General features: G+C 41.7%; 1 long non-coding RNA gene across 3 annotated transcripts in view; it reads left to right on the top strand.

Annotated features, from left to right (window-relative positions):
* The first annotated feature begins 920 nt into the window (after window positions 1-920).
* LOC146830832 (uncharacterized) overlaps window positions 921-14,413 on the top strand; it is a 388,671-nt gene continuing 375,178 nt past the window's right edge. For 2 of the 3 annotated variants that reach the window (XR_014961487.1, XR_014961488.1), the window contains exon 1: window positions 1,574-1,640. This is a non-coding gene — a long non-coding RNA (uncharacterized LOC146830832). Of the gene's footprint in view, window positions 1,135-1,573; window positions 1,641-14,413 lie in introns of those variants that run through there. The other variant, XR_014961489.1, reaches the window with a different exon arrangement.

Genomic DNA, 14,413 nt, shown 5'->3' on the forward strand with positions numbered 1-14,413 from the left:
TATTGTTTAGAGTATTTAAAAATGGAAGGAGTGTGGTATGAAGCGTTATACAAAGATTAATGTATTATACCATGCGCCTTGGAGCTGAGCATAGAAGAAAATATGAAAAGCCATTGGCACTCAAAGGTTGCATGACGTGGCTTAAGTTATTCCAAGTGTTTTGGTGAATTTGTGGCAGTTCTTATAATAGCCTTTAAATCTAGCTGATGGTGCTTCTGTAATTTGCATAATAACAAGATGACAGCGTGTATCATCCCCTTAAAACAATCAGTGCCTTGAAGCCGGGAACAATGTCTATTGCAAAGCGGATTTGTCATTGACTTAATTTATATATTAGGGTGTTTTTCATTAAAGGGGAAGGCAGGCCTTCAAAGGCTGCAGTCTTCCCCGCCTACATTTGCTTCGCTTTGTTTGTCGTTAACTGACGTCACAACTCCGTGATCCTAATGGAAAAGTTGTGACGTCGCAAGTAGATGAGATTTAAACTTGAAGGCATGAAAAGGAAATAAATAAAGCGGTGGCGGTGGTATATATCCCACCCCTTTGCAGAGCATGCAGTGTTTTGTTGTGAAACGCGGCTATGTGACTAAATTAGTAGTTTTAAAACACTAAAAGTGACCTGTGTTTCTGAGGAACCCCAGATGAGCGCATTTGCCATGTCCCCGCCCCAGCAGGAGAAGGTCTCTTTTATTTTTTACATCTTTTATATAGCGCAAACTCGACCCGAAGGTATTGGAGCGCTGTACATGAGCACCGTATTTACATTACATATTCAGGTACGGGGAGATTAAGTGATTTGCCCAGAATCACGGGATGTGGACGCGACCTCGAGGCTCGAACCCTGGTTTCCTGCACCAAAGTCGGCAGTTTAAGGCTTTCCCTTCCATCTTCCTGTCTGTCTCAAGTCCCACCGCCTCGTGTTCATGTAGTGCCCCGCAGAGAGGCTCAGCTGCTTCCGGGCGCTCGGGGGATGCCTAGATTCTTGTTGTAGTGGTCGGGTGAGGCTGGACTAAACCGAAACAGTACAAGTGCTTCATAAACAAGCAAAAATGTCTCGGCCTGATGGTTCCGGTAGAGCGAGAAATGCCGAAAAAATACACAAGATGAAAGAGTTACTGCGCTGCAAAATGAGAGGTGAGTCCTAGTTTAGAGAGGGTTTCAGGTGAAAGCGCTTGAGTTTCCCGAAAGAAAGGTTTATATTCTGATATTGGAAAGCGAATGCTGGAAAGATTATTCAAAACGCGGAAAGATTATTCAAAAAGCAGATGCTATCCTCATCAGGTGGAGCAGCAACCTAAAAAGGGGGGGGGGGGGGCGCATTTAAAGGGGGTTAGTACGGTTAACGGGGTGGGTGGGGGGGGCGCATTTAAAGGGGGTTAGTAAGGTTAACGGATGGGCTCTTGTCAATATGCACCCCTGATTCCAGGCCAGTATCCAATGCCACGAACCACTGCGTTAGGGAAATGTAATCCAACTGGTTTCATTTATGGTAACTAGAACTTCAAATCCCAGAATGCAACAGGTTGTTAAATAAAAGCCGACTTTTACAACACATCATTTCCGAAGACATGGAGCTAACTGCTACCCAGTCAAGGCCCTGGCGAGGGCGTGGGCTGGACATGGGGAAGCCATAGTGAGTGGTGAGCACTTTCAGGCGTCTCCTTTCTCATTGAACAGCAGCTGCGTGTTCCCTTTATAGGTGTTCGCGGATGTAGAGGAGGAACATTCAAGCATTTCACTCATTTTAGGCCCAATCCATGACTAGTGCTGTGTCATTGGGATACCTGTGAACCCGGAGTGGGGTGACAGAGACCTCTGCGTCGCATGTTCTTTCTTCACCCAAACACAAGTTGGTCACATGTAATGCCTGTGAGCGAATGGAAGACATGTTTTGGCTAGGTGAGGGCTGTGGGGTTTGCGGAAGGTGTGTTGTGCTCATGTGAATAATAAGTTGGTCTCTGGGAGGTGTGCTTTGGCCATGTGAAGAGTATGAGGGACTCTGGAAGTTGTTTCTAAGTCCAAGGACCCGTGTGTTTCGGCTGTTTGTTGAGTATGTGGTACCCAGCAGTATTGTATTGTTGCTGTTTGCAAGTACTGCAGTCTTACGGAGAGGCCTGTACGGTATGTGTGTGGTTGCAGTCTTACGGAGAGGCCTGTACGGTATGTGTGCGGTTGCAGTCATACGGAGAGGCCTGTACGGTATGTGTGCGGTCAAACAGCCATGTGCAAATTCTGCAGGTCTATTCCAGAAAGTATGGGTATTTTAGCAATGTGCACAGTTTAGTTGGTGGTGGGTGTTTTGTGGATATAATCCCCAAATAGGGGTATTTGGGACATTTTCAGAGTCTCAACAGCATTATTCTTTGTGATGTATGATATTGCCCGCTTCGCAAGTCCCCCGTGAGACGCGTTCTGGCTAAGCAACTAGTTTTAAACCCATGTGCAAGTTTATAAAGCCTGTAGACCCTGGCACATGCACTTAATGAATAAACAAAAATCAAATATTTGAGATGTTTCATGTTTGGAAATTTTTTTATGTATTCATAAATTAATTGGTCGTCCTTCCTTGTATCACTTAATTGATCTTCAGAAAATGACTTCAAATAGTCAATGCATTTTGGGATATCTCTGTCCCCTCATCGGGATCCAATCGACACGTTTCGCTTGCTTGACATCTTTTGGGGCTTGTACATTGGGGTACTATTCATACCCAAGCGCAGGGGAGGAACCTAGGTGCTTCTTCAGGGATGTTGTCCTATGATGTGATGAACTGTCAGGCAATAATGGGCTCTTTCTACATTTAAACATGAAAATTGGCCTTTACCAAAGTATGGAATCCTACCACTTGATGGAGCCTTAAATTTCTTCAGTTTCAGTAGCCTCAAATCTATCTCCTGTATGGATTCAGCCACCCGAAGTGTTACGTGTTTATTTGACAGCCCTCTTTGGCACTTATGCAGATTCTAAACCACTTCCTCACCAAAATGTAGCTTATACCGCCCTACTAACCTCGCCTATGTGACTTATGTATGCCAAAGGCCTTCTAGAAATGTTTATTCATGTCTGAACGGGTTTTTCTAGGCTGCCAAGTTATCCAGAAGGCATTGTAACTCTGTCGGTGCTGTTTGTATAGTGCTTAGTTTCCACTTATGCAGCTCCATAGCCCTGCCTATGCAGTGGAGGTAGTGCATAATTAGGTATTAACAGTCAAGAGACAGCAGATTAATTAGGGCAGTTAAAAGTGGTGGGTTTGGGGGTGCACGAGGGACTTGGGGACAGGAAAAGGGTGTGGAAGATGAATCCAGAAAGGAAATAGCCTAAGAAATGAAAGGCTTTCAGAGCACTATTGATTTCTGGTGGGGGTGACTTTTTATACAAAGGACATTGTCAGTGAAGAGTTTTTAGGTTATTTCCAAAGCCTATAGTAGTGGAATTCCAGAACACTGCATTTAATGTGTGTCCTTGATCTAGATTTCAGTTCACAAAAATAAACCCATTACATGTTTCTGACTTAGCCGTCACCCTGGTGAGACCATTAGGCGCAGTGCTTCTCTTTGCCAATCCTTTAATGTATTCCCCCAATTCAGCTTTTATTGGGTTGTTTTATCATTTTGCTTAATGCACACAAGGCTCCAACTTCTTAGTTGCTAGCCACTTTCGTGATTCCACTTTTTACGTTTTTTTACTCTAGTCTGGGGCTTGTGCTCCACAAACAAGCAATAAAGCAAAGTTGTTGTTTAATTGTTTATCAATCCTGTTTATTTAATTGATGGGTAACTAAATATTTGTAAATTTAATATATTGGCCTCTGCTGGTTATGACGAAGATCTCTCCACATGGATTCTGTGGCCGAAACAATCAGAAAAAATCATGTGTTAAAGCTTCTCATTTAAATAACTTACGTTTTAACGTTGAAGTCATTTTGAATAGATTGTACACATGTGAATTTTGCTTTGAGTCTCTTGGCTGAATGTCTCTGGAAGGCTTCATTCCTTTCGCGACAGGCACTCTGAGGTAGACTAAACCTGTTGGTTTGACATTGTTACATTTTTACTTTAATTCTTTTATTTTCTAAGGCTTGTAATAGTATTTTTGAACAATGTTTGAATTTTGCTTGGTGAAAAATAGTTTAATGCATTCTTGTCCAAATTAATGTATATCATATTTTGAATTCGTCTGTTTCCTATATATTGTATTAAGGCCCATCTGTATTTAGATCTTTATCTTTTATGTTACAGGTCATAGTAGCTGTAATATAGAAACAAGCCAGTAGTTCTCACATATTTGAGCGATATTGAATTTGCCAACGTCTTTTAACCATGTAGAGCAGCATGACTGTTGTGCATCATGGCTAAAACTTATTAAAAAAGTGCTATTAAAGTTATTTTAAAAAACAGTACTATGGCGCAAGAAGGTAAAATAGACATTGGCAATGCCAATACATCTCGAATTTGCAAGAGTTAGAGCTATTGGCATTGTAAAGACTCTTACCCATGTGTTATGGAGTGAATGTATGTGGTGTGGAGTGGAATTATTTGGGTTGGATTGGCATTGTTAGTTGTGGGTGTATGTAGTGGAATTATGTTACATGGTGTGCAGTGGCATTATGCGGACAGTAATTACGTGGTTTTGAGTGTAGTGGAATTATATGTAGTGGGATTGTGTGTTGTAGAGTTTAATTATGTGGTGTGTTGAATTTTGTGACATGATGTGCTATTCTGTGGTGTGGATTGATGTATGTGATGTGTAAACGTGTTGTTTAGTTGAATTATGTGGTGTGTTGCCGAATTATATGGTGTGGAATGGAAATCTGTGGGGTGGAATTGTTTCATGGAACTGTGCGGCGTTGAGTGAAAATATGATGATTGGAATTATGTGGCATAATGTGGAGTGTATTTATGTGGATTGTTGCTATATGGCAGTTACCAGTGTTCTCGAGTGGGAGGAGTAGATTGTCATAGACTGTATTTGTTGGAGTAGAGGGGAGCAGAGTTCAGTGGCAGAGAGTGCATTAGAATGCATTGTCGTAGAGTGCAGTGGGGTGGAATAGGGTGGAGTGGGTTGGAGTAGATTGAGGTAGTGAAGTGTATTGGATTGGGGTGTATTGGAGTGGGTGGACTGGATGGGGTGGATTGGGATGGATTGGAGTGGGGTGGATTATATTGGTTTGGGGGATTGGTGTGGGGTGGATTATATTGGTTTGGGGTAGGGTGGAGCGGATTGGAGTGGGGCAGGCTGGAGTGTGTATTTTAAAGCTTTGAAAGAACATTGTTAAATAATACGGTGGTTTTACATGAAGCACAGGGAGGGTTCCCAAAGGAATGTTATTCTTTAGTGATGCAAATGGTTTCTTGAGGCTTTCTGTTGATCGGGTCTGTGATGTAAAGTGAAGGGTTATCAATGTATGTTAAAATGTTATGAAGGAGCTAGCTGTCTGTCAGCCCCTGGATGCTTCTCTGCCTTAATGAGTTGTGGGAGTGTGTCCAATAAATCCTTAATCAGACTTCTACAATTTCAGAGTAATCTGAAGAACCTATTTTTTTCCATCACAATTGCTCTAAGGCAGATTTATACCAATGTGCTGCACTTTGCAAAGTTCTTTAATGTATTAAAAGTTAATAGTGTTGGTTCTGCAAATTGTGGCCTCTCTGTAGCGCATGGTATGTTTTATGAGCAACAACCACACCATTGTATGAATATCTCCAGCGTTGGGAAACTGACTTGGCCTTGGTCATTATTATCACATATCAATGTGTCCACCTCTTCTAAAAGTGAGACCATATGCAGCTGGGCTGATCAGGTGACACATAGGAAGGTTGTAAATCCTTTAGAGTAAATGTAAAGGTTCATGCATTAGAAGCCTTTTTAGGTCTTGCCTAGGCAGCGCATGCACTGCCTAGGAGGGCCTTTAGCCATCGGTCTTCACTTTTGAAGCACTGCACTCGTGCTTGTGGCTGCATCCACCTTGCGGGAGCGAGCAGCGGCGCGGCCACGTTAATTACAAACATATGGCCGCTGCTCGCTCCTGCAAGGTGGATGCCGCCACAAGCACGAGTTTCAGATTAATGCAGCATCTTCTGAACCACTAGCAGACTTTGCGAATAAAAATATAAATTTTTAATCTCAAACTGATTAAAGGTTATTAAAGAGCGCAATGGCAGACTCTTTGCAAGTGTTAGCTGGTGTATTTTCAGCTGGTGACCGATTGCAGTGTTCAGGTTTTAAATTGGTACTAGTAAGGTGCAATTTTGTCCTGCCGGTATTTCTAGGTGCAGAAGTGACAATCCTAATACTGTCACAAATTGTGGCGCATTATGATCCATCATCTGTCTTTTCTTGTCACAGTGTTGTCAACACTGCTTCGTAATTCTGGCCTCCCAGGATGACCCCTGTATAGGGGGTCATGATTTCCTTAGGAGGCTGCTTTCTTACCCAGTCTACTTCTCTGAGCTGATTTGCATCCTTTTGGCAAACTCTCACTTCCTCCCTGGCCAAGCAAGTATTACTATCATGGTCTATTAAAAGGCGCAGGTCCGTTATCCTCTGCGTGTGTGTGTCTGCGCGTGTGTGTCTGCGTGTGTGTGTCTTTGTGTGTGTCTGTGTGTGTCTGTGTCTGTCAGTAGTACATAATGTCTATTTGGTTATATATAAGGTAAGAAAAATGCTTATAACACGTTTTTATTATAACTTTTCAACATGCTGCACAGCAGCCACACTGCTCTACAACCTAGTTTAAAGACTTTGGCAAAACCATTTGCTCTGGCTTAACACTTATAAGGTCCAAAAGGCGAGACCTATTGGCTATGCCAATGCTTGTTTTTGGTTGGAATCGCAATTCCGCCACCAACTCCCTAGTTTTTATTTTTTATGATTTGATTGGAGTTTTGTTGCATTCCTGATTTTTTTTTAAATTTTTTTTTGTATTTATTTTTATTAACATAAGGTTAGCTACCACATTACATATGTCTGATTGTTACACAGTTAATGAGCAAAATGAGGGAAATAACAATCGGTTCCACATTTCTAACAGAACTCAGTGTTATACAATTGGTCAGTATCAATTAGCAGGTCAGCAGTCTTTTACACATATATCTAGTAGGAGTGGAGCAGACGGGATAATACATTCATCACCCACAGCTCAATCGTTTTCGTGTTCCTGCATTATGGGATCTAGAGCCCTAGATCTCGGGGCTGCGTATGGGCTCCCGCTATATACATTCCACTTTCCCCAGATCTTCTCCCATAGCATTCGTGATTTTTAACAAAACCTGTACCCTAGATTTAAATCTGAAGCTGTATTGTTCAGTTCGTCAAAAATATACTTTCTCCAAAAACATCTTTTGATGTTATGAAGTCAAGAGGTTGGTTTACACCAAATGGTCTTTCTCTGAAACCACCCCATACTGCAGGTGATAGGTACTGACATATCTTTTGTGCTTATTGTGGTGTGTAGACGCCGATGCTCATTTTTCATGAGGTTAACGTCTACCTTTTCACATCAACACATTTACCTCTTAACACTGCTCTACCTTTGCAGCACATTTGGTAGAATGCTCTGTGTAGAATTGTTTGGTTTAAGGGCCTATTGGAGCCAAGGTCCTTGTTGGTGTGGAGGTGGATATTAGTGTGGAGATGCTCCAGATATGCGTCTATTGTACTTCAAATTCGGAATAAATCTACTATACACATCCATAGAGTATGTATGTTATTGCATAGTGTTCGTTAGATCCGGAAGATGTGTAACCCTTATGTGAAGTATGGCCCACAATAACAATGGGAGCTCACCCTAGGAGCAGTAAGCCTCTCCATCAGAGAGATATCCAAAGAAAGTTATGGAAGAGGGAAGCCAGTGGGACCAACCTGTAGAAAGACAAAGCAACAGTGCTGAAGGCATTCTCATTATGCATGCGTGTGATCTTAGACACCAGTTGGCCATGGCCTGGAAGACCCTAGAAGGTCCCAGAATCCATTGATGGCTAATAAAACGTTGCAAATGGGCTTGTTGTGAGAGTGCAATATCGAAAAGAGAAGCGAGCAGAGTGTTGCAACCTGGGAGCTGGACTGAGGCTTCGACAAAAATGCTGGATGACCTGCCGCAAGGGGGGAGGGTTGGACAGTTAGCGGGACATGATGCAGAGCAGTCAGACTCACCCCGATCCTCACCAATATCATTATAACGTTTAGTTATAACCTGCGCCTTCCACACTACCCCACCCCAGGCGAGTGGAGACTTGGCCCTAGAGAACCGGGCTCGACAAACCATGTCTAACTTCCCATACAGCACATACCCCTCTCTATGGCTGTGGCTTAGTCATTAGTACCACCTTCACTCTCACAGGGCTGGTTCATGGTTTGAAATGTTATCTTGTTTCTAGTTTGACTCACCCAGGAAAGCTTGGTTTTCCATAGTTGCATCTACTACCTCCAGCTAATGAAGGGGTCTACGCTGGCATAATTACGAGTGGTATGAGAACTAGCACACTTAAATGAGGTTATAACTCAACCCTGGTTGATGTGTGGGAATGTGAAGCAACTGTAATGCCATGTAGTTTACCTGTAATGAGAACTCAATAAAGTATGTTTTTAAAAAGTGCATGTATGGTGCTCATCCTGCATATTTTCCTGCCATTAAGTTCCACCTTTTCTCTTTATCTGTTCCTGTTCTTTTGAATGTTATTAGATCAAGTATGGTCTGTATGATTCTTGGATGTTAGCATTATTGTTTTGTCCAGGGTTGTAAGTTCTCAACAGGTGACAAACTGCTGTGCATGGGTGCTCCTATTAAACGCGCATTTACTAGCCATGTGCTTGTGCTCTTATTACACAGCATGGTGTTCTCTTAAGCTATACACCAGTGCATTATCTTTAAAGCTTTCCAAGAAAAAGAGAAATGGATAAACCTATCATTAGTGCTAGATCAATCTTTGTTGCTATGTCACAGACTCTCTTGAAGACAGATGTTGGACTTTCAAATCTGTGTTCGAATTGATTTTGATGGTGTGTGATGGAGGTTTCTTAACCAGGGGGTTTTCTTGGAGGGAGACTTGCATTAGAGGCGTGCTTCATGGTGCATGCAATGGCTTCTAACTGAAGGCCCTCTGAGTCAATAACAAGTTATTTACTGGTTTGTCGGTGCCAAACTGCTGCAGGTTTCTTGATTTGATTAGATTGTGCATCAGAAAACCTGACAAATGTGCATGTGATTTCACACTTTGGAGGTCTACACTATTGTGCAAAAATAGTTTCAATTGATCCTTCATTACAGAAATTATTATGAGTTAAGATGCCCTAACATCTAATTCAGTGGTCCCTGGAATCCTAGGTTGGCAACTGTTGGGCCTGCTGGAATCTTCTGCAGATGAACCCACCAAAGTGAGGTTTTAACGGTCATGATGAGGGGAGCAGCAATAAAGCGTGCAGGTCAGATGAGGGCCCTAAAGATGTATTGGAATGCCACATGAACAGGCAAGATCGTACGACTACAGACAAGCTAGAAATGCAAATGGGGCTTCTTTTATAGTCGAGGAACCAGCAAAGTGGCCAAAGACCTTGGAAGAATTGTCGATCGAACAAAAAATCAAAAATTGTATGAGATCTGAGACTTTTCTGAAAGAGTAAGCAAAGATTGGTGTGAGAAAGGTCTAGAATCATCTGAACTTCTGTTTACCCAAACTGATTTTAGTAACCCTTTCAGGTTGTTGCAGGTCTTAAAGTTATTCGTACAATTTGTTCCTTTTCCCACCACATCACCCTAGTTTAATGGTATTCATACTGTGTCCCACTCATTTGAAATGATTTTGTCGGGGACGCCAAAATGTTTTTATATGATTATATTGTAGAAATATAGCCAAATATTACTATTACATTATGTTACATATTTGCTTAACAGATAAATAGTTTTATGGGGCTAAAGAGGATATACTGTATCAAATATATACAAATCTGATTTGCAGTAGCGCTTAGCAATTTCTCAGAGTACAAATATGCAGGGCAAAAAATAGCAAGTGTGGGTTCAGAACCACTCCCCATATTTAGGACACCCCAAAATTCATATTACCCAAACTTTACCTTCAGACAGTTGTACCCCGGGTTGATCTCCGCAACATCAATTTAGCAGAGTAGCAAAAATAAGTAACTGGAGCCACTCAATAAACTAGTTCCAGGTCAGAGGAAAGTTAAATCTCAATTATCAAGTGATACAGAATAAATTAAATGAAGGCTCAAGTACAGAACTATCTAGTGGGCATATTAACAAGCACAAGCGATATATTGCTGCTTCGATTTTTTGCTGCCTTGTGGATTTGTTTGTTATTTCTTACATAAAAATGGAACCGCCATCTGAGGGGTCCGGACGGTGTGGCCGCCAATGTTTTTTCTTTCCAACTCCTGTGATCTCTCTCTCGCTGCAGCGTGTGTTTCTCACTTGTATTCTATGTTCTTATCGTTTGCTAGCGGCCGGCCCGAAGGTTGTAGGCCCATCTTTGTAACTTTTTTGACTTCTGTAATAAAGGTTTAAAAAAAAAAAACAAAAAAAAACAAGCAGAAGCGATAATTATCGCTAAACGCGCTTGGAGCGTTTTTGATTACCGCCATGTATCGTTGGTTTACATCGCCGTGTTAGCGGCATATTTACAACGCTTAGCTCACAGGCGATGTCAATTCCAGCGATACACGGCGATAATTATCATTAGTGTGTGAAATCCGGCGATGATTTCACACGCTAATAAAAAGCTTGTGAATATGCGTGTGTGGACTTATTCTGTCAATCCACCTCCCATTAAAAAGATAGCTAAGTCAGGATTTTACCTGACGTTAGATTACAGCGATAAACGCGGTTAGCGCAGCTTTTTTTTAACCGCTTGACCTGCGTTGTTAATAGGGCAATGTTGCTTTTGGCGATGGATTCCATGTGGATTCGGTGAGGAACGCCGACTTTGTATGTCGTTGGCGATAAATATCGCTGACATGCAAAGTAGAAAAAAAAATGCAGCTAACTCAAGAAAACTCACGCTACAGCTTGTTAGCGAGTCCTTGTTAATAGCGAGTTAAAAAAATAGCCGCTTTTCCGGCGCTATGTGCCGGAAAAGCGGCGTTAGGTCTCTTGATAATGTCCCCCCATTAGTTCAAAATCAAAGCCCTAAATTTCCAGCAAATTCATAAGGAAGTCGAGAAGCATTCCCTAGTAGCAAAGGAAAGCCTTCTAAAATCTGGCTCACCCACAGAATCATGGGCTTCTTAAACGCTGTTCTTGCATACCAAATTAGAGAACACAGCAGAATCAGTGTTGTATAATCACAAATAACAGTTCTCGTGGCAAAACAGGATAAGACACGTCAGGCCTTATTTATGAGCCCTAACGTCACTTTTACCCACCGGTGCGTCACTTTTTGTAACGCACCAGCGGCGTAAATAATGCGCCAGGTTGTGCCTTATTTACAAAGTTACTCATCTAGACAGATGCGTCACTTTGTAAACCCCTGCGCCACATTATACCTGCACCAGGTATAATGCATGCAGGATGGGCGTTCCCCCGTAAAAAGCCTCGTAGAAGTGACGCATTGAAATCTTTGAGATTTCAGTGCGCCACTTCTAGGAGGTCATTGCGTGAATATCTTACACCCGCCTTACTGCAGACATAAGACTGACGCAGGCCCTTTCACATGGGGCTTGCCCCATGTGAAAGGACACATTGCTGGAGTTGCGTCTGTTTTCAAACACACCCCAGTAGTGCGTTATTTTTGCGCCTACAGATATGTCAGAAATGCTGACGTATCTGTAGCTCCTTGCGACATGATGCATCATACAGTAAATATGACGCATCCATCATGTCGCAAGAAGGGCGCACTGAGAAGTGACGCATCGCTGTTTTCACACAGCAATGCATCACTTCTTATAAATAAGGCCTGTCATTTCTAAGTAATGGGCACCATTCCATTTTAAGAAGGCATCCAGCATCTTCCATGCTTCCTACACCTGGAGATTTCAAACTAATATGAAACATTTCAAGAATGACACTACACAACAAAGAATACGACTATGCCCACCAAGGAACTACAGTGGAAGGACCTTGAAAGCTGCATCATTTAGGAAAACTAGGAAGTTAATTCACAGCACACACACACACACACACACACACACAGTAAACAAACATTGGCATAGCCAATAGGTCTCACCTTTGGGACCTTATGAGTGTTTAGCCATGCGAGACCTATTGGCTATGCCAATGCTTGTTTTAATTTCTGTTAAGAGTTTCCTGAGCAAATAGCAAATGAAAAATAAAACATGCAATTTATAAAGATTAAAAATCTACAATTCGGTGCTGATTTTTTAGATGCCTTATGATATGCATTTGCTTTTCTTTCAGTGGTTTGAAATGTTCTTTCTTTTCCTTTTTTTTAATAAACATTTTTTGCAGACAGGCATTGGCAAAGCCAATATCTTGCCACTCATTTTAAAGGTGAAGCCTATGGTCTCACAACAAATCGCTAAATGAAAAAGTTTTGTTCTGTACCCTCCCAAAAGCTTCACTTTCTATCCTGCACCCCAGAAATCAAATTTTAGATCACAACAATAGGGAAAGGGCTTATACACGTTTTTACATATATCTGAAGTAAAGCATTTCTGGTTCAAAATGCCCTAGAACCCAATAAGAGTGAAATCGTACATTGTGTGTGTCTTTGTGAGATACATCAGCTTGTAAATGGCAGGAACAGTTTACATACATTATTCAACATAAGAAGAAAAACTAATTTTCCTCCTCAGTTGCATCTGTCTAGAAGACGCATTGTCTCAAAACTTAAGCTTCTATTGCACGTGCGCTCGTTCTCTTGATCCAAACAGCACCGCTAACTTCCGCATACATATTTTTCCAACGCTGCGGCAGTCTTTCCAACAAACAGGCAAATGTGTCTAATTTTCCACACAGCAGATTCCCAGGACTCTGAAGCGCCATTCTAACTTCAGAGCTGTGGCGATATCTGTCCTTAAATAAAACAGGAATTAAGAGCGTCGTGCTTGTGTCTATCCCCCGATGACACGAGATTCAAAAGAGATTACATATAATGATCTGTCTAGAAAAGATTACCCAGGATGAGGAACATGCCCGCCTCGTGTCCCCGAAGAAGAATGTGAGGCGCCCTGCGAAGCTGCAGACTTTGTTTTTGAAAAGATTTTGTTTGATTCTCAGAGACACAAGTTCGCTCAAGAGATACATTTAGTCTTGAGGACACGGAATATGCGTGTTTGTATATAAACGGCACGATCAAAGGCGCACAGGCAGGGGAGCGAGAGTAAAGGGCGCGTGGACACACTAATTGGAAACAGATGGCCCCTGCTTGCTGCTGTTCGCTCCCGCAAGGTGGATGCCACCACAAGCACGAGCATTTGAAAACTGCAGACCGATTTCTAAAGGTCGTCTCCTAGTGCAGCGCAGGCACGCTGCGCTAGGCTCGATCTACAAAAGAAAAGAATTAGCTTGCCTTTGCTTCTGCAGAGCTTCATGTTATCCAAGATGAAGCTTTTCAAAAAATTTAGCACAGCTAAATTACATTAATAAACCCACTTCTATACATTATATTAAACTTCTTTCAACTGTAATAATGTAAGCGCATCATTTGCGTATTGGATCCAACATAAAAGTTATTAATCATTATCATTATTTTTCACAAAAATATAAGCCCAGGAAAAACGCCACCACACAAGAAAGTGAGATCGCCAGGCAGATATACTTTTTGAAAGAGTTTCCTAGAAGCAATTTTCTATCCTATTAAAGCTCACATGTTTTATTGAAAAATAACTGTATGCAAAGGAATGAAAATAGGCGGGAATTTTATTCTTTCCTTTAATTTTGTTGTATTTTCATAAGCAGCTGGCAACTAGCTCCATATCGTGTGTGACACCTCCAGTCCTGGCATTTTACCTAAAAATGCTTTGCCTGTTGGAATTTTCGAGCCCATTCTAGCAAAATTATATCAGAAAATAAGAGTCCCAAAATGCAATGCACGGTTGGCTGAAATACCAGGACTGTCTGACGCTGTTTCATAAGAAATGTGGCCATTTGGTGGTCCGTACGTTTAACAATTCAAAATATTGAAGTTGTGTTCAGTTATCCCTTTTAAAATTATAGTCAAATGTCAGAGTCAGAGTGTCAAGTGTCAGACCTGTCACCCTTAAAATGCCTATTGCTTCATCCTTTATCAGAAATGAAGGTTGGGGTGTTTAGTTTTATTTGGAGACTTCAATTAGACACCTACTCCCAGTCAGGACATGACTGACAAAAGCTTACTGATTGGCCATTGTAGAGTTGCTAACATCCTCTATCTTTCTTCCCTAAAATCACAGAGCTGTTTAAGTAGAGCATTCAAGACCTCTTGTATATACTTTAGTATATACTGTGAGTTCCAATAGCTTGCAG

This window comes from Triturus cristatus, chromosome 5_1 (assembly GCF_964204655.1).
Source record: "Triturus cristatus chromosome 5_1, aTriCri1.1, whole genome shotgun sequence".
Taxonomy (NCBI): Eukaryota; Metazoa; Chordata; class Amphibia; order Caudata; family Salamandridae; genus Triturus; species Triturus cristatus.